At 40.8% G+C, this 25,825-nt stretch overlaps 2 long non-coding RNA genes across 4 annotated transcripts in view; one reads left to right on the top strand and one right to left on the bottom strand.

Moving 5' to 3' along the window:
* Positions 1-11,228, bottom strand: part of LOC136108992 (uncharacterized) — a 57,800-nt gene extending 46,572 nt beyond the window's left edge. Inside the window, exons 1-2 of one of the 2 annotated variants that reach the window (XR_010652447.2) lie at positions 11,012-11,228; positions 7,988-8,106 (exon numbers count right to left, since the gene is read on the bottom strand). This is a non-coding gene — a long non-coding RNA (uncharacterized lncRNA). The remainder of the gene's footprint in view (positions 1-7,987; positions 8,107-11,011) is intronic. The other variant, XR_011741743.1, reaches the window with a different exon arrangement.
* A 75-nt stretch (positions 11,229-11,303) lies between these two features.
* LOC136109381 (uncharacterized) overlaps positions 11,304-25,825 on the top strand; it is a 48,518-nt gene continuing 33,996 nt past the window's right edge. The window contains exons 1-4 of one of the 2 annotated variants that reach the window (XR_011741699.1): positions 11,304-11,382; positions 12,843-12,994; positions 18,406-18,505; positions 19,424-19,529. This is a non-coding gene — a long non-coding RNA (uncharacterized lncRNA). The remainder of the gene's footprint in view (positions 11,383-12,842; positions 12,995-18,405; positions 18,506-19,423; positions 19,530-25,825) is intronic. The other variant, XR_011741698.1, reaches the window with a different exon arrangement.

The following is a 25,825-nucleotide window of genomic DNA, read 5'->3' as shown; positions in this document are numbered from 1 at the left end:
CATCTCTCTTGTGCCAGCAAGCATTCATACAGCTGCGTAACAAATTGAGTCGGGAAACTGATCCAGCTAAAACCAACTCTGAACAATAACAACAACAAGAGAGAGAAAACGATTAGTTACGGAAGAGTCACTGCAGGATGACTTAGGCAGGCTTAAGTTCGATTGTGTAACTATATCCTAAAAACAGCAGGATGAATTGTTTTCCACAGATATTTCTTTCACTCTACCAATGATATGAGCTTTGCAAGTTAGTTTATAGCAAACAACTAACTCGGACAATTGAAGAAAAAGAAACCTAGCTCCACAAAATCATACTTGTGCAAGCTCCTACGAATGGAAGTCAGTCTGAGTTTGGAAGTAATACTTATACCTCATTCCTTGTGGTTAAGTGTCTTTCTTCAAACTGTCACAGCAAGCATTGGCAAAGACAGTTGTAAATTGTCTTTTAAGCAACCAATTTATAGTACCTTAAAGGGATGTGGTTTTTAGAAAGCACTGGGAGCCCACTCTGTGAAAACCATCACTCATGTAGGGCATTCAAAACAACTGATCAGTTCTAAAACTCTCTGCCTTATGTAAAAGGAGTTAGTAATGTAAATTGGTTTTGGTTTTTTAATAATAGGTCAATACATATATTTTTAACTCAGCCACATGAATATCAAGAAACAATCTTTATCTGTGTGGCACTGCTGATCATGCGACACATGGATCAGACAACATGCTGTGCATTTCAAGAACATCTTGACTCAAAACATTGCAGCTATAAGGCCTGAGCCCTCAACTTGAATGGCTTTGAAACTAGAGCCCTTCAAATCATAATTCAGGGACTTGAGAGTAGCAAGGGGCAGAAGAGAAGAACAGCACAGCAGCAGAGAATGGATATGAGCAGAAGGGATGTCACAGGACCACAAGGGACAGTTGGGAAACTTCTTTGCCCTAGTGGGTTGTGGGCCCTGCTGCTCGCTGCCTGACATCAGCCACTTGGAATGCCAGTAATATAACACCCCTGCGACACTCCATGCTCCTGCCGTACAGTTTTATTGCCCTGCTTCCACTCTCTCTGGTTTATATCGGATTGTGTTTTCCAAAGACAGGCAATAAAGAGGGGAGGAGGGGAAGGGGGATTTATAGTCTGCTAAACTAAACTTCCCTGCGCTTGCTGTCCTCTGTCCCAGCCTTCCTCTTGCTGCCTTGACTGGTCTGGAGAAATAGTGCTTATAGCAAGCTCCCTGGGTGTGAAGGACGAGGCTTGTCAGAATCTACTTGGGTTCTCTTCTTGGGAGGTCAGAGAGCACACACCGGTCATCCGCCAACTCAGTTGCTTCGATGTACCAGGCACCATGCCACGCTGTTATGGAAAAGCATGTAGTTTGTTTTTTCACATGCTAATAATCTTGAGACCAATCTTGAATGGCATACTTAGAATTTGCCACACAAGGCTCTCACTGTTTGTGGAAGGGCTGTGGAACAAGTTAAGGCTTACAAAAATCTGGCTTAATGCAGGCATCTTTAGCGCTTCTGTTCAATGATTGTCAAGGTCTCTGCCTCAACAGATTTAACATGAAGGTCTGGCTTGCTGCATGTGCAATTTCAAGCATGGTATGATAGTACAACATGGTTTGGGATCTTTATAGTATAGATCTAAGCTCGGAGCTTTTAGAACACAAAGATGAAGCATCTGACTAGAACTGATGAGAACCTCCGAAACACCACTGTGCCACTAGTTATTCCATTCCACAGTCCTTCAGGTATCTGATGTGAATATATGTAGCTAGAAACAACGGAAACTGTAGTTTTCTCAAGAAATATCCAGTCTCTGACAGTATTTTCTGGGAGATGAGGCAAATAAATGCAGTTTTTCCCTATTGGGTTTCCAGTGTAATGTGCTATAGGGCCGAGAGAGCATGAGTGCAAGGCAACTTTGTGACTCAAGTCATTGCATTCAGATAGGTGTGTCAGATACATTGGGAGATGGACAAACACCAGTAAAATGCAAGCACATGTGCCATGTAAGCATTGAAATTAGTGTGCTCCACTATCCTGTGATAAAACTGTCAAGTGTCTTTCAGCTGCCTGTCACTGACAGAAATTTTAAACCAGATATTACCAGTGTGATCTCACAGTGCCAGGTGCTCCTCTCTGGTCTCTCATTCATTGCTTTCCAATCACCTCCACCTCTGCCAGCTGCCCTGGCTGAGGTGAGCTGAACACACCAGCAAACAAATGCCATGCACTGGAAGGTATTGCCTCAGCTTCTCTGGGGGGTATAATAAGCAGTGATGGGATGAAATCTGAGATGGTGAACAGACTCTGCAAGGGATTTGTAAAACCATGATGTCTGTGTTGTTTAAGATAGTGCTGAACAAAGAGAAAACACTTTACTGTGAGGAATAGCAGAGATGAGTGGCACAATGGGACTTTCAAATCTTATATTTCTCTGATTGAGACACTGCATATCACAGCTTCTGAGTCCAGTCCAGTTCTGCACACCACTTGATGGGCCAAATGATACCAATCAAAGAACCACCCAACATCCACAAAGTGTTTTGTTTTGTTGGTTTGCTTTTTAATCTTCTATCGTGAACTAAAATGGCATTGTGTTCTTTAGTGTATTATTAGGACCCAGACAAAGGACTTCAAACTTCAATCTCCAGGAGATTTTGGGTTTTGCAGTATTATATGTATTACTTTTAGGGAGAATGTGGTTTCAGCTCAGTATGAGGGGCTGCTGCACGCAACATACAAAAAAAGAAAGGGGGCATCTGTGTCTGGACACTGGTCACTTCTCCCATTGCATTTACAAGCTGAGCCTGTTTTTTCTCACAGAAAGCAGATAGACTGCTCCAGCTTCAGTTTTTATTTTGTACAGAGGTAGCAATTCCTTTTAAATGGTCTCCTTACAGGTCTTGAAGGGAAAATACTACTCAGGCCATGCTCTTATGCTTTTATACTTTGCTATTACTGATTCTAAGCCGAAAAAAAAACCCAACCAACCAAATCACAAACATAACAGGGGAGAGAAGGAAAGCCTGATATTTCAAAAGCACTATCGCTTTTTCCCAGCTCTATTTTCCAGTCCCTTCCCACCACATGCAAAAAGAAATCTCTCTTCCTTAGCCATACGGACAAGATCTTTGTACATTGTGTACTTATAATTCATTTACACCAGTGTACTTATGCTAGCCCTTTTTCTTCTTGCTTATTGGCCAAGTAGTTTGTGAACCTTTGCTTCTGTCCAGTTACCACCTGCCTGACAGGCTGAAGTCATTATGGTGGTATTTCACTATATAGATTCAGAGACAGTGAGGAAAGGGCAAAGATATTTCTTCTGCAGATGAGAAGGTCACACTCAGCAAGCTTAATACTGAATGAAGTGGAATGTCTGTGTGAGGTCAACTCAGAGAGGTAAATCATCATCTCTTAGGCTGCAGAACCCCGACTCTTCTGGAGAGTCCTGCCTGACTTCAAACCTTATGGGACGACATGGGAGCAAATGCACCAAATCTAAATGAAATAGCTATTCAGCCATGTATCTGTCCAACAGTTTTTATTTAATGCCCTTCATTGCAGCAGTGTGTGATCATATTTAAAAAACAGCAAGGATATACATGCCTAGATATAAAAACCAATGTTTTTTCTTCTCTCTTTGTATAGCAGGAAGGTTTTAACTCATTTTAGGAAAACTGCAATTCAAAAGCAACACTAAGTGCACATGAAACTGTGAACACTAAGTTGCTAGAATTCTCAGAGGGCAGCAGGCTTCTCGGGGCTCTACCACACACAGTTTTCCACAAAGGTAATTTCATGTCCAGAAGCTCTGGGTTTAACAGGAGAGGGACCTATTTTGTGCTGCTATGAAGAGCATTAAGAGATTTTGGATGTCTTTAGAGATTGGAACCCAATAAATATTCATATTCAAATGCAAGCGTCACAAAGTTTCAGGGAATGCAACCCTGGTATTCTCTGCGGTGCATCGCTTAAATGTACAAGGCCTGAAGCTGCATCCAAAACTCTCAAATCAGTAAAACACAAGCTGAGTATCTAGGATAGAGCCTATCTTTTGTTGCAATGATAGGTCACGCTACATGCAAATGTTCCACTTACAAGTTAATCCCCAGAGACAATTTCCTCTGTATTACAGACTGGTAAGCAAGGACAACAGTGGAATAATTAATTCCAACTTCTTTTAGTAGAGATCCAGCATCAACTGGCTAAGGACTTATTTTCACTTGCTAGTTCCAGAAGAACAAGTAACTACTCCGGACACTTCTAATTGAACTGACATTTCTCCATTATTCAGCCATAGCACATCTATTCAGATCTTCTTAAATTTTCCCTGTTCATAGGGACAGCAAGAAATAAAGGCACCATTTATACTCCAAAATTACAGATCAGTTCTAAGCAGGAGTTATATTTACACGTCCTGCACTAATCACCTATGTGGGAGTTAATTTTACTGTTTGTGAGTGAGAATGCAAGTGCACTCATGTTTTTCAAATATTACTATGGCTTTTTTTCTCAGGGAAATTTCACATTAACAGACCTCTTCAAAGACACCCGACAAACACACCACTCTTTAAAAAGTTAGGGAATCTCAACCCATCTTCAATGCTGTCATGATTTCAAGTATAGCCTGGCAATATATGAATTACAGCACTACATTCCACCATGCTTTCAGTATGTAAATCCGATATAAACATCCCTCCTGCCTTCAAGTTTTTATTTCCTGATTGCCATGCACTGTATCTAACACATTTAACAATTACTTCATCTGAAATATTTCTGGTGGAAAAATGAAAACAAATCCCGGGTCCCTCTCCTCCTCTATTACTGCTGCTTATTAGCCCAAGGTGATTTAGGATGTCCTTGAGTCTTACAGCAATTGAAATTTATTTTGGGAACTGTGTGCTTAGGGACACGTAGAAGAGGTTATTTATTCCAAAGAGCCATCCGGCAATGATGATGTCATAAGAGCCAGTAAAATACCGTATCAACTCAGTTAGTTTGCTACCAAATCACTCCCTGCAGTTTCCTATATGTGGTGGCACTTGCTGATGTACAAGGTGCATATAATTGGCATATATATAACTTAAAAAGATGACAGCTAAGTTTAAGTATTTATAAAAATTATTTTTGACCTTTTTTAAACCCGTTAATAAATTTTTGCAGCTTTACTTGCAACAGGCAAAGATCTATAGTAAACAAGTTCCATCTCTATCTAAAGTGAAATGTAGCTCAGTCACAGCAAGCTGAACTCCCAGGCAGCTCTTTGACTGCTTCCTTTGCACATCCAATAATAAATGGTAGGCATGTGACTAAATTAAGTGATCAGCAATGAGGGTATTTTCCTATTCAGATGTAGAAGAAATTCTGCTTCAGGTAGCTAGCACTATAGAGGCCTTTTTCTGAGCTGTTTCTAAAATTCATGGTTTCTTCCTGTGACCAGCAGTATTGAAATTTTGCTCTTGGTTCTGAGGCAACACACACTGGTAAAAACTATCTAAGGTAACAAGTAGAGACAATCACTTCACTATGGTTTGTCTGGTTGTAATGTGCTGCTGGGACAGCTAAGTATCCATGCAGGGGGGAGTCTCGGACTTATTTTGTGGAACACAGCATAGAATCACAGAAAACATGGCAGAAAGGATTCCTTCCCAGGACAGTTATACTTGCAGTGCACCTTGATGGGGAGTCAAGGATTGGGGTGGGGTGTTTTTTACAGGCTGAACTACATGTTCCCTGTACAATATTCAGGAAATTATTCAGTACAGCATAAACAAAGCAGTACAATTCTTCCATCTCTCATATGGGTATTGAGTAGCTTAAATACTGCTGGTAAAATGCTCTAGGACCTTTGCATTGCTGGATTAAAACGCTTAAGACTACTGGAAGTGCCTGAAGTATGGTTTTTTCCTCATGGTTTGACTCTTTTGGTGTCTGACTCAGTGGGACTTAAAAGTCTGTGGGAAGATTCTGCCTCACTGAGTACTGAATTAGGTCCTTTATAGTACTGCGCTGTTTTTAAGTGGTTTGTGACAGTGGAAAATATTAAATTATGTATCATTACTTTGAAATATTGGAGTGCAATATTGCTTATTGCAAATAGCTCATAACTAGCCTGCTATGAATATCCCATCTGCAAATTCACCAAAATCGGTTAGTTCCAGGACTCAAGTGATGTGAATGCCGTACCCTCACTGATTACCAAACAGCACATTCCAAGTATGCTATAAACAACTGTACCATTCAGTGTGTGCTTTCTGCAAATATTCAGATATTAAATTATCCCTCTGTAGGTACAGTGCTATATAACTTGAACAATCACAGCCCTACAGAGTATCCTGCTATGATTAAGTCCATAATTCATTCAAAATTCTAGGATATGTTCACAGAAATATTACTCAACAGTTATAATAAGTACAGGAGCAGGGTTCTCTGCTAGAGAGGTGGTTAGAATATTATTGGGACATAATAGGAGCAATAGGTGTGAAATAGTTCTTTGCTACCTGGGAGCTTAGGAAGGAAAGAAGTATGAAAAAGGATCACACTTTCAGCATAAGGGTGAGGAGGTCACTCTGTCAGGGTGGTGTCTCAACAAGTACAGCCTGCACTGAGTGAGGACCCACACACTTCTGACACCTTTCTGGAGTGATGACCTGAAGCTATAAGTGGTCCCACTCATCTTTTTATAATTCTATTTTAATTTACACTGATTTTCCTTTACATCTCTTTCACTAGGATGCTACAGGCAGTCGTTGGTATCAGTTACTTGCTCTAAGGAAGGACATTCTTTTAAGGAGGCCTTTCCCACACTTTTCCTTGGAAGCTTTTTTCCATCAAAATACATTGTTTCCAATTGTTGTTCTCCATTTTTTAACTTCAAGCAAACAAAGCAGATTATATCCCACATAATACGACAGCATCATCTCTAGGGAAAAATTTGGTTCTTATGTGTTCCTCTCCTACTTCTTCACTACTTCTTTATAGATTTCCCCTAAGCCAATTCCTCATCTGTTACTCCTTCTCTCTCATTCACTTCTTATTCCCTTCACGGATCAGAACCTTTCCTACATCTGCTACAGACTTCTTAAGGCATCCATGTATGGTTAAAGGGTCCTATTAACAACAGGGATTGTTTGTATGACCTAATTAGATTTCCACAGAGACAGCCTTAATAGGCCCTTTTGGTTTTTTGGATTGTCCACAAAGTAATAGTGCAATGGCAGCGTTCATTTTGCTTGGCTGTATCAGGCCATATATCACATCCTTTTCCTTCCAGTCCTTCAAATAAGCTTGTCTCATTCTTATTTGGGTTTCAAATTATAGATTATAAATTTCACTTCTCTCCACTTTTCTCTATAATTTGACCTCCAGCTGTTGAAACTACATCAAGTGATTCCCCTTGCCCACCATCCACCCCCATTGCTAAAGGTTTCATATGAGACAGCCCCAGCTTTAGGAAGGAATGACGTCCCTCGGACCAGCTGTGTCTAATAAAAACCCAACCTCCAACTCTTACTTCCCTTCTCAAAAGGATAAAATTGATTTGAAAGTGCTGACGATAAGATACATGGAAACACAAAATCTCCTTTGGTCAACAGATCAAACCTGTGCAATGTGACATCACTGTATCCAAAAGAAACAACGCTATCAGTTCCTCCACTGCCCCATAACTGGAAGTTATTATGCTTGTCCTATAGAAGGGATGTTCATTTAATTTAGTCTTGTTTAGTCTGGCTAGAGCTGTTTTCATTCCTGAAGTGCCATAATGAACACTAGGAAATGTGGGTTCCCCTCTAGGCTTTGTTAGAATCAATGTTGTGAAAAACACTTGCCTGTACTGGATGACCACTTGAAACAATTTTACAGTAACACTGTGGAGTACCTGACCAGGGAAAATGAGATGGCACTCCACTCAAAATGACACTGTGGCTCCTGCTGTACACACAGATAGGGCTGGGAAGTGGCATGAGTCTGTACTACTTACTTCTACATGCTGGATATCCTGGCAGGTAGACCAAAGGTTGCTTCTACATGGTGATGTGACTGAATACAGCTGTATCAGGGCGCAGATGAGTTTTCAAATCACTCCATTGCCTGGGCATCCTAAAAAGAGGGCACAGATGATCATTATGGTTGAGTATTCAAAGATCTTCTGTTCCCTTGTCTTTTCCTGTCATCAGCCAAAGCAGGGTGCTTCTGCAGTACTTCATGCTGCAGGGGAAAACAGTATCTTGGATCTTCCTTTTTTTCTTTCTGCCCACTGGAGATTATTCTGTTGAGCATCTCAAAACTTCTTTAAAAACCTGCATCCCTCCCTCTCTTCACCCTTTTCTCTATTCTACTTGGATCACTTTGGATATTTCTCTGGAGTTCTCGTAAGTAACGCATTATTTTAAGGAAATTTCTAATATATCTGGGTCTTGGTCAATTTAGAGATATCACTCTCTGCTTTTTAGTTCCATTTCATCCTTCAGTTCCCAAATGAAACCAGCAGATACAGAACAGCTATTTGTTTGAAGAAAAATAGTCTGGCATCTTTTTTAAAGTTCAGAAGAGGTTTCTTGTTTTAGTTACGGAATGAGGAGATTTAACTGCAAATTTTAATGCCTTGGTTACTGCTAAGCAGTGTGAAAATCTTGATGACCAAAAGGAATAAGCGTTTCAATGCTCTATTCACATTTTGAACGATGGCTACTCTTGCCCATTCCCCCACTTCATTAGGGGCCTGATTCTGCAGCTACAACCCTTCTCTGTCACTGAAAACTGTTTCACTTCAGTGAATTCAGTGGAAGTCAAGGTTACTTACCACCTTCCAGAAAGTTCTGAAGATTTTATAGAAGTGAACTTTTAACTACACACAGGTGTGAACAGTCTAGGCCTATCAGCGAGAAAACGACAGGCTTTCTCACAGCTGCTAACACCTCTGGCTCATGCAGCAGATCACAGAAATCCTGGAGAGAGAATATCAGTTTGTCCTTGTCCTGAAACTGCTCCCTGCAGAATATTTTGCACAACATAATTATGAATGCCTGTAGTAACAGGGCCTCTGTGAGTTCCATTGGAAGACAGTTTCACTATCTAACAAATCTCTTCAGCAATGTGCTCAGCTAAAATGTAGTAATATCATCTTGTTAATCAGAACTGCGGTTTGTGTCATGTGTCATGTGTTATTCTATATGACTCTGGCTCGTCTTTGAAGGATGCAGATCTGTAGTGATGTAGAATTACATACCCTGTGGTGAGGAAAGCAGCACTGTATGTACTAAAAGAAATAAAGTGCAGGGACTGGAAACCACACTGAACAACATATGTATTATTATTTGTAGCCAGCATTGAAAATCTGCAGAAATATATAATGTCTGCAGATAAATGCAAAAGCAGGTATGTTGACAAAATAGTTCACTAACTTCTCTTCTAGTGCCTACTACACCTCTTTCCCCCGTATTGCCTCAGCAAGCCCACTCCCTTCTCTTGCACAAAGGCTGAAATCAGCCTCCTTAATCTGCTAGGGAATTCCCTCCAGCCCAAAGAGAACAAGAGGTTTCAGAAACTGGCCTCTCTGCTTTGTGCCAGCACACTACAAATTCGGTTTAGCAAAGTACAATGATTTGATATTTATGATAGGGAAAATGTATGTGTCAAGTCGCTCTTTGCAATGGATCCTTCCGCAGATTAAGTCCTAGGGTTAATCCTATATAGCTAAGATAGCAGAACCATCACATTCCAACTGATGGCTTGCATAGCAATATTCTGCTGCTGTGTAGAAGCAGTTTGTTGGGACCCTATAAGGATTTTTGTTTCATAAAATTGAGAAGAGTTCATAATGTAACTGGTTTATTTCCGAACTATTTGCAAGTCCTGATACCTCAAATGACTTTTGCAATGCATATGTAAGGTTCTGGGCCTAAAAAACTAGGTATCTCAACTGTTTCCAAAGGCAACTGCTTTGCATTTCTGTCTCCCTTGTAGACTTTGCACAGATGTCTCTTCTTAATCATCCTCTCTGTTCCACATCAACACTTCCAGACCAGTGGTTGGAACACTAAATATCAACTTGCTTTCACACACAGTTCATCAGTACCACATAGGAATTACATATTTGAAACATCACACACACAAAAAGTTTTTTCCCACAATATTCTAAATAAATGCCTTGGTTCAGGCACTGCACGGCACATTTATCCCTTGCTAGGAGTTTCATCCTGTCAACATACCAGTGATTCCTACCATCCAGCCATCAGCACATTCCAGTATAATGTTAAACACATTCAAGACACTTTTTAATTTCTTAAGAGAGAATATCTAAATCTTTTGACGATCATACACTGCAACACCCAGTAATACAGTATCAATTGGCAACGAGTTGATTAAATAGACCCAGTAATACAGTATCAATGGGCAATGAGCTGATTAAATAGAGTATAGAACAAGATCTATGACAATTAATTTCAGGATGATGAGAACCCCAGGGAGACTTCTTTACTTTTCAGGAAATTGCCTCAGTTACCTGTTGTATTTTTGCTTTAATTCAACAAACACAACAATATACAGCCAACACTGATTTTAGTCCTACAAAACTGTAGGACTTGATTCTTTCCCCTCTCAGTTTGTCTTTGTCTGAATGCTTGAGTCTTGCTCTTTGAACTCCCCTTGAGCCCATAGGAGAGAAACCAGGGGCTTTTTCTGTCTGTTTCATTAGTTTAACAGAAAGCCACGAAGCTGGGTTTGCTTTCTGGGAACTGCCCGCCCTTCCTCATCCCCCGTGTACAGCGGTGGAGCTGCCTGTGAAGTTAATGCCCTGTTGTTTGCTTCAAGATGTCTTTAGTATTCCACAGCAGTCGGCTAAGTTAACCCATTGCAAGAGCCATCCTCACCTCCTGGCCGAGGATGATCCAATATTCTCCTTTTACAGGATCCTAATGCCATAAATCATCAGAAACCCACAGATCACACCTGTTGTGTTTTTTTTCCCCGTGTCACACAAAAGCATCTATCCAACCTCCCTCACCTCTCTTGCCCCGTCAGCGCCTCGTCCCCTCGCAGCATGGCGGACTATATGGGCGCGTTTTCTTCTCATTCTGACAGGACAACCCTTCCCGGGTGCAAACCTTGGGGTATTCTTAGCACTGTGGCGCTCCTCGCAGTCCAAGGATGATAAGTACCTGCTGAAGTAGCTCGGGTTTGCCCCGCTCAGCAGGGCACAGCTCCCCCACGCCTCTCGGCAGCCCCGCAGGCGCGGTAGGATACTGAGGAGTGAAGCGAACCTGAGGTGCGGAGGGATACGGGCGGCACCGAGTAGCGGTGAAGAGGCCCTCGAGACGCAGCCCGCCAGGCACGCGCGCGTCCCACCGGGGCTCGCGAAGCTTGAGGCGCGGAGGGGTAAGAGTACGAATACGAATAACCCGTAGCTTTTGATAGTGCTATTTCAGAATCAAGAAGCAATTTAAAGCTAATTTCAATTAAAAGGCTGAAGATTTTTTTTTCTAAAGCCTGTATTTCTAATATTATGTTTATTTGTGCTAGTAGAGGTGGACGGCCTTCATTAAAATGCTATTTTTCTTTGAAATGCATTCAGCAGGTCACGTTTTGCTCCCCAGTTCATCTCTGTCCTGGGTAGAACTCAGGTTTGGAGCCTTTGGTGGCACAGATCTGCTCCCTCAGCTCGTCCAGGGAACCTGTGAATGTGCACACTCAGAAATCCGTTCTTAGCACAGTTGTTTAGCCATAACTCCCATTATTTGTGGGCTGTACAGTGATACAGGAGGGCTCCAAGGGCCTCCGTGTGGGTGAGACCTGGGCTAAAAATGAATATTTCATGTGATGAAACATTAAACAGGAGGAGCCAGATACTGATGAGGAGATGGAGGGGTTGGGCAACCCAGGTGTGACTGCACGACTTTATTTATTTTCATATTTATAGGAGAAGTCCAACACTTGTATCACATAACCATTTTGAATCCTTGTTGAAGTAACATCATCTCTTATATCTAAATCGCCTACTGTTTCAACTGTAAATGGAGTTTTGGTGGGTGTTTATGCATTAACTACAAAGCATTTGCTACTATAAATAAGCTAATGGAGCTCTAAGCCCAGATCTTCTAACTGGAGCCACAGCTTCTATATTAAAAGAATTATTGTGTTAAGGTACTTTGTAAGAATTTCCTCTTCCCCACGATAAATTATGTAAGCAAATTGACTGTTTGTTGTTTTGTTGTTGTTTTTTTTCCTATTCATTTGAAATGCATCCATATTAGGGTTACTGGGGGGTAACTGTCTTTACCCTTCACCAATACACACATGCAACTTTTTAGTACAAGCAAGGTCTTAGTTTTCCATCCTAAACTACCGTTGTGTTCCTGTGCAACCTATGCAATTAGCCAAAACACATTGTTTTGGAACACTAACTGAACCTCCTTTTGACAGAAATTGAAATTTTTGACCGAATTGTAGAAAAAACACAATTTCCAATAGCAAACTGTAGTATGAAAATATTTGAAAAGAAAATATGAATAATGATTGAAAGCTGAAATCCCACTGTTTCTTGTGGTTTCCCAAGCAAATGTGCTTTCATTATCAGTTGTTTTTTAGTTTAAAGAGTCATCAAAAAGGAAACAGAGCTTCTACATGGAAATTCTTATATTTCTATCTTTTGCTTTAACATTTGGTACATATTTGTCCGAGTTGTTTGAATTTAGACTATCCAGATATGTCAGCTGAAATTCATTTAAATTCAGATTCAGACATAGTCACACAGCTGCATGAGTTGAAAACATAGTGTAAGTGGGCCCAAACATTTGCCATACTACAACTAATATTCCTACTTTATTCCTATTTTTAAGGTGGGAAATGGCAGGGAAATAAGTACTTCAGGAAGGTGTGTGCTGAGAGCGGCCCTCGTTTGGATCACAGTTGCCCCTGCTGGGAATCATTCCAACCCAAATGATAACACAGGTGGCTGACGAGGCTTGAAGGGCATCTCATCTATCAATAGGTAAGTGCCTAATGGTTTTAGCTTAGTCTGTAAGCTCAGGCTTAGTCTGTAGCTGTGTGACGAGTGAGTTCTGGTGATCTCTGCTGGAAGAACTCGATGGGTTCGTGCCACATGGTTCTTGCTGTGAGCGCGGGGCTGTCAGCTCGTTCAGCAGCAGAGCTTTGGTGCTTTCTTACACCGCATCTCCTGCCACCAGGACCAGAATCGGTCCTGTGTGCTCCCCAGCAGGCTCTGAGGCAACCGCAGTGCCCTACAGAGACTCACATGTTCTACTGATTATCCAGCACACTTAAACTTTGAGTTATAAGGGTGACCCCAGCCAGTTGGCTGAAAAAATACATTTGACATCATTGAAAATGTATGCTGCTGCTGAAGCGTGGATTTTAATTTGAGGAAAACGTCGGCCATAATCTAGCATACATTAAAAAATATATCTTTTTATTTCCATATGGGTCACGTTAAGGAAAATATTAAAAAAAAAAAAAAAGCCAGCCCCATTATATGAAGTCTCATTAAAGCAGCCTGGAAAAGTTTAGCCAATTTACAGGCTATACATCTTAATCTCCCCAAATTACAGGAACGATAGAAAAACGGGTGGTTGAGAGGGAAAGCGGGACCAGCAGAACCTGGCTGTGGGCCAAACAATGGATCAAGTAGCCCTTGCTTTCACTTGACTGCTACCCCTTGTTATTTAAAGAGAAGAAAGGATTTTCAAAGAAAGGCCTGGAAATGGCAATGTGTGGAAGGTACTTCCTTCTCCAGATGAGAACTAAGACCAACGCTTGGTTACTTAACATGGTGCATTGCCCCAGCTCTCTAGTGTCGAGAGAGAGAGTTCTGAGAATTCCTGAGATAAAATAAATTATCTGCAATTCTGTTCCCACGAGATCTTGAGTGTTTGCAAATCAGCCTGATCTTAGCTAAAGCCAAGCCTGGCGCTTAACGTGTGCGTCTGTGAAGAGAGTAGGTAGAGTAGGAATATGATTGCTCAGAAGGTATTAGGTTGGTCTAAAAGAAAATGTTGTTTCTGTAGTGTTTTCAGTGGATAAGAACTTGCAACTGTAGCTCAGACCAAAATCGTATGGCAGAAATCAATGGTGTTTTCCACTTGTAGACCTGATTACAGTTGACCAGCATCATCTCCTGTTTCTGTATAACTAGAAAACACAGAGGTGGCAAGCTGGCTGGCTGCCGATGTGGATGGACATGCTCACTGCTTACCTCCCTGCCCTTTTGAGATGAATGTGTCAATGCCGATATTCACCTGCTGTGCATTTATGTATTTATTAGGCAAATTACAGATGACTGACAAAGTAGTTCTATACTTTTGGGGGAAGCCTTTGTCTCACTGAACCATCTACTTTGTGCTTTTAGATCAGGGTATCTACTGCGGGGGAAGTTGCTGGAGATGAAGTACTTTTCTGTGCTCTGGTAGGCAGTCTTTCACTGTTGGATTCCATGAGCTGGATCTCAAAGACTTCTCTTACTGCCTTCCTACTTCTCAAGCCCTCTGGCCAGGGATTGCCCCATTATCAATATGGCACCTGAAGGGATAGGTTACACTTTTGTGTGGCCAACTCTGCCTTGTTTGAGGAGTTTCCTGCTGACTTGTTTGCTGGAGGAAACTTAGAGCTTGGCAAATGGGTTGCACAGCCTGCTCGCTTTTGTATTTGACAGTGGTTTTTTGCATGTGTGTATGTCTGTGTTTGCCCTGCCCTACCTATTTCTTCTTTTGTATAATACTTTGAAACATTGTCCACAGGGTTTAAGGCATTTGGTGTGCCTTCGATGGGAAACAGGTCTTACCCATGTGGTAAGTGTTAATTTGGGTGTGTCTTGGAGACAAGTTTATGAATATAACTAGAGATAACGGCCTCAGCAATATCTTGAAACATCCTGCTCCATTGAATTATAGACTATATATTTGTAGGTCGTCAATGGTACATTTGGCAAAAAAAACATTCTTGGCTTTGTAGCAGTCTGCTGGTATAAGTAATAGTGTGTATTTTCTGCTGATGAATTTAATTTTTTCTATCCCTCTTTCTGCTCATGGCTTATCTGCAAACAGACCATAGAACATCCAAACTATTCAGCATTTATTAATTCCTTCTGTCATCTTAAATGCAAATACTTGAAGACAGGGGCTGTGACTTCTTATATGTTCCTACTATGCCTACTACAGTGACATCTCAGTCTGGACTGACTTTGGTTGTCTGGGCAGTGTTTTACTTGCATATGGTAATTTATTTTCAGTAGAGTTTTTTTGGGCCACTTTACCTGTTCCTTGAGTTATCCACCTTTTGATGCTTTTTTTTTTGTTTGGTGTAAATGTCTCAGATTTTCCCAGTGTTTCCACTGGATTTTCAGGACTTCCCCTCTAGTTTCTCCAGCTGTTCATTTTCACATTATTCACCTCTGCTGTGGGCTTAGTGACTTCCATTCAAACCCAGCTCCTAACACCTCCTCTTAGGTAGGCTTACAGACATCATAGCTTCCTGCTGATTCAGTTTGCTTTTAATAGTTAATCTTACTTCCCATTACCATTTCTCCAAATGTGTCTAAATATCTGATGTGTGCATATAATTGGTCAAGGTCTTCTGACAAAAGGAAAAATGTATTTGTTTGTTTAACATCTTCGCTGAAAAGCTAATACTTCAGTGATGTATTTCTCTGAGCCACCAGGAAAGGCTGTGGCGCTATATTCTTCCATTTTAACTTTCTTTTGCTGTTTGTTCTTTCACGTGTGGTGATTTAGTTTTGTGTTTTTTCTTTTTTCTTAAAAACATACTTAGCCTGCAATTGAGTGGGAAGGTGGTTGAGAGAGATGAGAGGGAATACAAGGTCACCCAAACTGCCCGTTGGAATGCTTCACCTCCATCCTCAGACATGGAGCTTCTGGGACACAGCCGTCCTTCAGTGGGGTTTGACTGTCCAGATTTGACATCTCAGTGAATGCAGCCATATGAGCTGGTAGCTGTCAATGTAAGAATAAACCTGCATATAGACTTCATTGTACTCCCTGGTATTTTATGACGTGGTTAGATCTTACACCTTTTGGTAATTATGACTCATGGCACTAACATTTATCCCGTGTAATATTTGAGTAATTGTGCACCAGAGCTTGCTGACTCATGGTGTCTGTCTGCAGTTCTGAGTGGGAAGTTCAGGCAGTATTTACTCTGGACTGTCCCCTGGGTTTCAGGGAAAGTTGCTTTCCCAAGCATGAAAGATTCCCCAGAACATGCATGCTGGGATTTTACAAATAAGCCACAAGGAGTGAAATGCTGATCATCCACTGAAAATCAATGTGAGCTGGTTTTTGAAAGGCTCTAATCATGAGTCCGATTAAGAGAAAATCAGGAGAATGCTATCTGCCCAGCATTCAGAGGCCTCAGAGGAAAACAGAATGGGGACTTGAGTGGTATTACCTGTCACTTTTGAGCCTGCTTCTAGAATCTGCACACACACATTCAGAAAAAAACCCACAAACATTAAAGGCTTCCCCATGCCCCCTTTGAAAAAAAAAAAACAACCAAAACACTCAATTCAAGGAATATAGAAGAGCAGTATCTCGATTTTATAGTTTATGAAGTTTTTTTACCCTCTGTAGATTACCTTTGACTCTATAGTCACAGGAGGAGGAAAATGATGGAAAAAGAAGGAAGCCCCCTTTGCAGTTCCTGGGCAGTTTCTCCAAAAATTGATCATAACTGAACATTAAAAAGTAAAGTTTTAAGTGACCCTTACCTTGGGAGGTCTAGAGCTACCCGTCTTGGCTGATCATCTATGTTTCCATTCACGACTGATCCTCATGACTTGTAGTGGGCATCACAGCTCCCACTTGGAGACACATGTAACTGGGAGATCTGCATTTGGCTTTTTCTGTGCATTATGCTCTTTACTGCCCTGCTTGTCTATCTGGCTGCTGCCCGGCTCTTCTTTCTAGTTGAGAGGGATGCAAGAAGAAAAAAATCCAACTCTGAAACATGCTGTATAGTCCGCTGTAAGGAGGCCCTTTGGGTGCTAAAAATATGACATGGTGGTTTTAAGAGCAGAGAATTTCCATATCGCGCTTTCAGCTGTCTGGTTTTGAAGAACTTATCTCTTACCAATGATCATCAGTTACTATAGATTATTGATAGGGTAAAAATTAAATTCAGAATTCTAAGTATTTTTCGATAGACTTCTATATGCCTTAAACATGTGAGCACTTTTGAGTATTTGACCCTGTCAGTGCATCCTACATCCCTCTCTGTCTTGCTTCTCTAGAATGTGAAGTGCTTTAGGGCCAGAACGTACCACTGTGTATGTTTGCACGTGGCCAGCAATACCTGACTCATCTTCTCCAGAGCTCTTGAATGCTTCTGTCACATTGCTCTACTGCACTTTTTTAACTGAACACTTAGCGTTCTCTGAGATACGCTGTGTAGGCACCAAGTTTGTGCAGGCCAAACGTGTTCTTGCACACAGTTGGCTGCCGAAGCAGTTGTCTGGGCCTTGCGCTGTACGTAAACTGGCAGGGCTGCTGGGGCCGGCGTTAAATGGAGACAAAAGCGACTCTCGGTGTCATGTGGAACAATGGAATACCGTAGCTGGTGCTGCAAGAAAGCAGGTAGAGAATGTCTTTGTGCTGATGCTGGGAAGTTAGCAGGAGGAGTCAGGCACACAGCTCCTGAGAGCTTCTGGAAAGCAACAGGAGTGAGTTTGCTTTTTTCCTTTTTTATCCCTTTTGTCAAAGTTGAAGTTGATTCTTCTACTCTGTTGCCCCCCCTTCCCCCTCTGCTCCCTAAGCCTGCTTTTGATTTGGTTTTATTGGCTAGTGAAAGGAATCATTTACTAGTCAAGGGCCAAGCAGTGACAAAGGAATGCAGGTAAATTAGTTTCAGTTCCTATTTCTCCCCGTCTTCCTCCTTTGGAATTTGAGCTTTAGAAAATAAAGTCTTTTTACCCATACCGCGCCCCCCCCTTTTTTTTCTAAAAGGATTCCCCCCCCAAACTTCTCTTTCAAGAACTTCATTTTTGTAACTAAGAAAACCCCCATTAAAGTACCTAAAATGTCAAGGTGTACAACACATTCAATGAAATCCAATTGAAATGTTCTGCATGCACCTTAAAAATACAGAAATAAACTGTGAGTGTTGTAAAGCTTGTTTTAATGAATAACTATGTACACACGGGGAAGTTTTACATGCACATATATCATGCTTCAAATGCTGAAATATAGTTAAAGTTTAAACATTTTGCTGAAGAAAATATGCAAAAGAACTTGCAGAGAATCAACATGGAGAAAACCTGTATGTTCAGTCTTTCATCACTCAGTATTATTGAAGTATTAAGCAGTAAACTAATAGGAGTAGTATTCAAACTGTCAATTTTGTTTTTACTTTTTTTCCTTTGTGACATTCTTTCAGATAAAATGCTGCAAGTGTCCCTGGATTTCTCACCAACTGTACTCTGCAGGAATCTTTGGGGAATTGAGGCAGCCTTTTTTGCATTACATTGGTGCCCTTGGTGAATAACATAATCCAAAATGTGATGTGATGTTAAATAGTACAAGGCATTGTGTAGAGTTAATGACGGAAAAACGTTTGTTTCTCTTTGGTAGCTACTCCTGTTAGTTATTTCCACATTCTTAACATAGAACTAAACCCATGATTTGTCTTTTTAAGTGCACCAAAACGTTCCTATTCAATCTCTTAGTTGTCTTCATAATGAGACGCATTTTGTGTTTATGCATGCACAACGCAAACTTGAAACACAAAAGAACTCAGTTCTGCCTAAACAACAATAAGGTTTTGGACACCAGCTGGAAGAAGCCAGGAAATGTAAGTTAAGGCTGATATTCCCTACTTGCCTCACACCATTGTAAGTACATTTTGTGGGGAAAAAGCACAATGATGAGAGAGGGAAGAGCACAGCGTCAGTCCTAACACTGCATTTCCTGGCTTTTGTTGGCTTATGTCACAACCCTAAAAAATTGTCTTTAATTTCCTCAAAAAGAGGGCAAATATGTTTTCCAGAATGTTGTAACGTATACAAACAAGATTTATCTGTGCAGCCAAAACATCAGCTGTTGGGGGAATCTGAATTTAAGCAGAATTTCTTAGAAAACTCTCCTCCTGTATTTCCCAGCTGTGTTTAAGTAACCCACTTCACTTTGGGATTTCCAGCAGGTATTTAAATGACCATTGGAGACCAACGAATTCCTCCTCCCGATGGAGCAGTGTCTCTCACTCAAACGCATGCTAAAGCTGTTTTTTACAAATTATTTTTAGGGTTCAGTGTTTTAGTCTGCTCCCACTGCATTGAGAGCCACCCAGACAGCTTCTTGTCTCGTGGCACATTTAGGAAATACAGAACTTGCTTGAAAGTTGCGCAGTGGGATGGAGAAAAGGAGTGAATCTGATCAGATCTGTTGTCTCCTTGCAGGCACGATGATGAGGTTGGGTCCAGATGCCGTTGCAGTCAGCGGTGTAAGAGATGACAACTGCAGTACAGCGTTCTTGTGTGAAAGAATATAAATCCTGCTCTCCAGGTGATTAATTAACGTGTGCGTGTGTATACCTACATAATTGACAAGTTGTAGCAGCTTTTATCTGACATAGTCGTTTTTTTTCTACTTCATGATATTGTCAACAGAATTTGAAATACTTTCACATGTGCGTATCTTTTTAGATCTTTAACTTCTCAGATAGCTTACAAGGCAGACATCTTCATTGATTATATATTAAACCTCATTTGAAGTTCTACAGATTCTTTAAAAAACGTTCCTGTAAGCGCAAATTGATGTTTTGCATCGTTCTAGATAAGATGGTACCAAGGACATATGATATTTGTAGAGATCCCTATTCTGAGCCATTATTATTATTATTATTATTATTATTATTATTCAGATGAGTTTGGTACACAAGCATTTAAAAATATTAGGTTAATTGAATGTGATTTTGAGTTTTCTTTAAGTATATATCTAGAGGAAAAAATTATCATAAATGTTAAAATCACATGAAATATCCAAGTGACTTCAGAGTTCTTGAGCCTGGTGTTCTCCTTACCATTGAAAATAAACGCATTTGTGTACTGCTGATCTGAAACTTAAACAGTCGTATTTCCTGCTGCAGTGAATTTCTATCTAGTTTCACCCAAAAGAATGTTTTGGGAAGGAAGAATTGACACAATATTAAGAAAAACAGTGAAGGCAGTAACAGTGAAATTGTGTAACAAAAATTATGGGATATGTTGGCCCAAATTTGTGATTAATTATACGTCTTGAAATGTTAAAACATTGCAATGAAGTCTCTAATGAAATGCCCCTGTAGCATTTTGTTTATCAGATAAATAAAAGACTTGGGATCAACAGATCTTTATGTCTCAAAAATATCATTATTAGTTTTCTGCTTTGTACCCCCCCAAGATATTTTGCATAATTAATTGTGTCTTAAGGAAGCAATAAACTGGATCCTTACGGTCTACCACACTTCAGGTATTTTAATTTTACAGAAAAGTGACTGAATTTCCCGACTTTGAAACCAAACTGAAATCGGCGGTTTTGTAATAAAGCTAGAGCAGGATGTGAGTACCGGTTTCTTACCCTCAGTACGTTTTCAAAGCTTATGTATGACAGACTTCACATGATAAACACTTACCACTAAATATAAGAGCTTAAAAAAGCATAAAATCCTGGGAAGCTTATAATAATGATGGTTATATTATTGGAAAAACAAAGTTTGTTTGTGAAGACTTCAAATAATTCTGAGCGTTTCTCCGCGCCTGCTCGCACTTCAGCCATCCAGACCCGTACAAGATACAAATCTTTTGCAAGTCGCCAAGGTCAGACCTCAGCTACAAAGTGGCTTTAAGGGGAAAAAGTGAGAGAGTGGGGTTTTTTTAGCAGTTTGAGGTCCTTTCGCGCTCTCCTCAGCTCCCGGCGGCGTTTGGAGCCTCCCGGGGCTGCTCCCGCGCGGGCCTCCAGGGGGCGCTGTGACCCCACAGCTCCCGCGGCGGCGGCGCTGCCCGCAGCGCCCGTTTAACCAGCAACAGAAAACCCCAACTTTGAAAATCCTGCTTTTTTGTCTTCAGATGTTCCAAACCAGTATTCCAGCTAAGGAAATGAAAAAGGGAAACTAAACGAGCTTTTTTTTTTTTTTTTTCACCCCCCCCACTCTCTCTCTGGTTTCTATTTGTAATACTTTATTTCTACAACAAGCACAAACCACTAGAAAGGCAGAGAACAAAATATGAATTTTTCCTTCTTCTTTTCACTGTAAACCTCTGTAACAACAATAGAAAAAAATTCTGGACTATATTAGATGGCCTGTTTCTTGTTTCTTCTTATTTCTCTCTCTTTTTTTTTTTAAATAAAATGCTTTCTGTTGTGTTGACTGAGCTGTAAGCTGTTTGCATTTTAATTTTGGAGCAGGAGGAAAAGAGAAAATACTGTTCTGTAGAAACTCACAGTAATTATCAGCTGGACTAAACTAGAGGCAGCAATTGGTGGCATAAAATGGTGATGGATTCTGTCTAAATGGTTCCAAACAGGGCAGAAAGTTGCACTGGATTTACTAGTAAGAAGCCGCAGATATCAGAAATGATAGATTTCTAAAGAAGAAAGAGTGTGTACCAGATAATAAATGAAATTAAAGAACTAGAGTTGATGGATACATTTAATTAGCATTTATTTACCGTGGGCTATATAAACACTTTTGTTTCTATAGGGGGAGGATTTATATCTGGAGGTTCTGCCTTGAAGGTTTCAAGTTAAAAACAAATGTTTTAAGAAAAGAAACTAACATAAAACAGCCCGGCGTTGGCTTTTGTGTCTTTGTAAATGTCTGTGGCAGTTTCTCCTTGTCTGGGGGAAAGAGCCATTCATTAAATTAAAAGTGAACCAGTTAAACTGGACCTTTCATTGAAGAAAGTCTCCCAGTGATCCATGCTTTATTTGGTGGATTGTCTTACAACACAAATAAACCAAGGGGTTTTTTATCTTGGGATCTAAAAATACTGGAAAGAAAGGAAATCCAAGCAAGGCAGAAAATACTAGGAAATAATTTTCTATTAAACAGACCCTCAGCCTCCATGTATCTCAGCTCATGTAAGTACACAAGAGAGAAGGGCTCATATTCCTTTTTCTCTCAAGTTAAAAGCCAGTGACAGAGGAAATCGAATTCAAAGGTATCGTCAATGTTTGCAGTGTTCAAAAATAGATAGAAAGAAATATCCCCTGGAAATCCATCACGACTGCTTGCTGGCAGTTAACTATTAAATGCAGATGATTTTGCTGTCTCGAAAAACAGTTGAAACAAGACAGGATCCTATGTGCATAAATATACTTTAAAAATGCATAGATATTTAGGGCAGGTTCAACATGCTTGGTTTTTTTTCCCTGAGAAAACACTTGAGCATTTATTTAGGTATTTGACTGACTTATATTCACACTTCACATTCTCTCTTTTTTTGTTTTTTAAATATTATACATAGTTTTACAAATTCTGGCCATAGGCAGCAAAGCAACCAGTGTAATTTTGGAGAACAGTTCCTGTAAAAGAAGTAAAACAGTTCGAGAGATATTTTTGTGTGTTTTGTTTTCGGCTGCAATTGAAATCCTGGTGGGTTTATTTATATTTTTATTTTTGTGAGACATTTACATGGAGTATTTCCAAGATGAAACAGTGTTTTATCATTGCGTATTTAATGAGAAATGAGCAGAGTAATGTAATCTGAGATATATAGGACTGAAATTCAGAATAAAGTGGAGTCTTATACACTGCAATTGCATGAATACTTAGCTGATTAAATTTTGGAAGGTGGTTTGAAATAATTTGTATTTTTGGGCAGTGAAACTCAGATGCTACAAAGGTCTCCAGAGTTGTCCTGAAAAGGCTCTTGGTGGTCATGCTCACCAGCACCCAAAAGGCACCAAGTCCTGCACGTTGTGCACGGGCCATGTACATTATGTACATTCACAATTTTTATCTTCCGTGAGCACTGAAAATAGCTTTGCCTTTTATCTTTGCTTGTCAGCAGCGTCCGTACATAAATACAGCACATCTCATCAAGTCTCTTTTGCGCCCACAATGAGCCTCTAATTAATACTGCATATAATTCCAGAACATTTATTATTAATAAGTATTAATACAACTTTAAAAAAAAGTATAGAACCATTCTCAGGATTATGACTCTGACCTAGCATGACTGGGATGAAAAAACCTACAGAGACAATAACTGTATTTCTTGTTTTCTTGGCATAAAAATCAAACACAACTAAATGCCATTAAACAGATCAACCCCAGGACATTTTAATAACCACATCACTTTCTTGTGCATGTGATTCATTTTCATGGTTATAGGCATGATCGTACTGATGGTGGAAAAAACATTAATAAAGCCTACTATTGTGTGTAGTGCACTTAATTTAACAACAGCAAATTTGCATATATTCATATGCACTTGTAATAGAAAATGTTTTCAAGCTTAATCCCTCGTAGTTTCATGGATGTTCCGTGTGGGCAATGCCGAGGGGACAGAAAGGGCTGTCGGGAGGGTGAGTGAGGGAGAACACGCTGGACCTGGGCACCGTGCAAGTCTGTGCGAGAAGCTGATGGCACAGATCGGGAAGAGGGAAAGTACCTGTTCTCTTTTTCTCATCTTCCCAGAAATCTGCTGGAAGTCTGGGATGTTTAAGGCTGGGAGCGAGAGTGGGAATTTTCTGGTGTCAGGAGGTCTCAGAATGGAAGGGAGATGGAGCTCTGCAGCTTTTTGCTCACAGCTGTTCAGCCATCGGGGGAGTTTCCTGAGAATTCCTCCCCAAGAAGGTGCTGCAGCCACTCTGTGTAGGATAGGATTTCTATAAGAGACCTTCTGTCATTCTCTACTGAAATGTAGCTACTTCTAGGTTAAAATGTAGTAGTTACCATTGAAATGGAAGAATACATATTGGTTCGAAGACTTATTTCTCAATCCTTTACCTTTTATGGGACTTGCAGTGCAATTCAATGCTAAAAGTTGCAATGAAGTGGGAAAAGATAATCTCTGCTAATAATCACTTTATAAAATGAGTTCATATTGATGACTTACCTTTAAAATTCTGGTCCAGTAGAAGCTAATCTAATACTAACCAGGCCTAATTCAGAAGGATTTGTTTAGTCTTACACTAAAACTAAGTAGATTTCTCACTGCTATCTCATGGTAGAGCAGATTTTCTGAAGGGTTCACTTCTCATCTGGGCAAATAAAAAAGGATTCAAAATACTTTTTACATCCAGGATGCGTAAGATGTGTTGAGCTCGTTCCAAAAATCTGTCTAGTCACCCTGGAGCCGAAGTGACAGCCATTCCGAAAGTCTGGCCATTTGTGCAAAATGGAGCAGAATGCACGTAGGTTTATTTTTGACAAAACAGTGCTGTACTCAAAGGCCATTTAGTCCTGGGTTGCCAAGTCCTCCTTTTATCAGAGTGATGATCGTTTGTAACCTGTGGCTTATAACTCTGTGTGGGCTACTGTATATCTGATTTGTCCAGAAATTTTGTTTATAAATAGAAAGGACCTTTGTGCTTTGCCTGTTTGCCCAGGATTTCCTGACATTCAGCAGCCTTGCTGGAATTCTAGTTTTGCTGTGGTTGCTGAGTGTTGGCAGGTATGGGATACGCTGCTGCTGTGTTGTACCCGTGCACGTGTACCGGTGTAGGGCTGATCTGAGCTGTGTTGTACCCGTGCACGTGTACCGGTGTAGGGCTGATCAGAGCTGCGTTGTACCCATGCACGTGTACCGGTGTAGGGCTGATCTGAGCTGTGTTGTACCTGTGCACGTGTACCAGTGTAGGGCTGATCAGAGCTGCGTTGTACCCATGCACATGTACCGGTGTAGGGCTGATCTGAGCTGCGTTGTACCCATGCACGTGTACCGGTGTAGGGCTGATCTGAGCTGCGTTGTACCCGTGTGGATGTACCGGTGTAGGGCTGATCTGAGCTGTGTTGTACCCATGCACATGTACCGGTGTAGGGCTGATCTGAGCTGCGTTGTACCCGTGCATGTGTACCGGTGTATGGCTGATCAGAGCTGTGTTGTATCCGTGCACGTGTACCGGTGTAGGGCTGATCAGAACTGCGTTGTACCCGTGCACGTGTACCGGCGTAGGGCTGATCTGAGCTGTGTTGTACCACACTGTACGGCCAATCTGAGCAGGCCTGGTCAGCCCGACATCCTCAGCACACTGGGCTGACTGCGCACTCTTGCAATCGATTGTGGAGCACATTCAGATTTGTTGCAGAGTCACTCTGCATATTGCCATTTAGGAGCCCTTTCTATCCAGTTGACATCGCTGAGAACAATTTACAGCGTTAGTAAGAGAAAATTTCCCAATGATTCGTGCACTTGAACTTCAGACAGTTTCCTCACTGTAATTAAAGCTGGCGAATGTGAGTGCACCAAACCTCTTCCGGCATACGAGTATTATTTTCTGATTGATACCGTTGAAGGGGGTTGGTGTAGCTTAATAATAGTGGTACTTTGAAGAAATGTTTGGTTTATCCAGGTAAAAAAGAAAAATTGTTTTGGGGTTGTAAAGGCCTAAAGGGCATAATCTGTACCATCTGATCCATTTGCTGTACAAGCTACTACACTGAAGCACAAACCAGGCACTTGATTTCTTAAGCACCTGAAGGAGGAGACGGGAGCAAACAAACCTCGGCCAAAGCTTTCAGAACAGAAGTTTCATTGTTTTAATTTAGAAACAGTCACATGTGTAAAAGTTTGCAGTTTTTTCCAGCATTTCTATTAACACATTTGAATCACAGTTGTTGGAAATCTTGTTGCAGGTAAGAAGGTGCTTTTCAT

Source organism: Patagioenas fasciata, chromosome 17 (assembly GCF_037038585.1).
Source record: "Patagioenas fasciata isolate bPatFas1 chromosome 17, bPatFas1.hap1, whole genome shotgun sequence".
NCBI classification, from domain to species: Eukaryota; Metazoa; Chordata; class Aves; order Columbiformes; family Columbidae; genus Patagioenas; species Patagioenas fasciata.
Note: the sequence above shows the minus strand (reverse complement) of the source record. Positions and strands in the feature narration are given on the sequence as shown.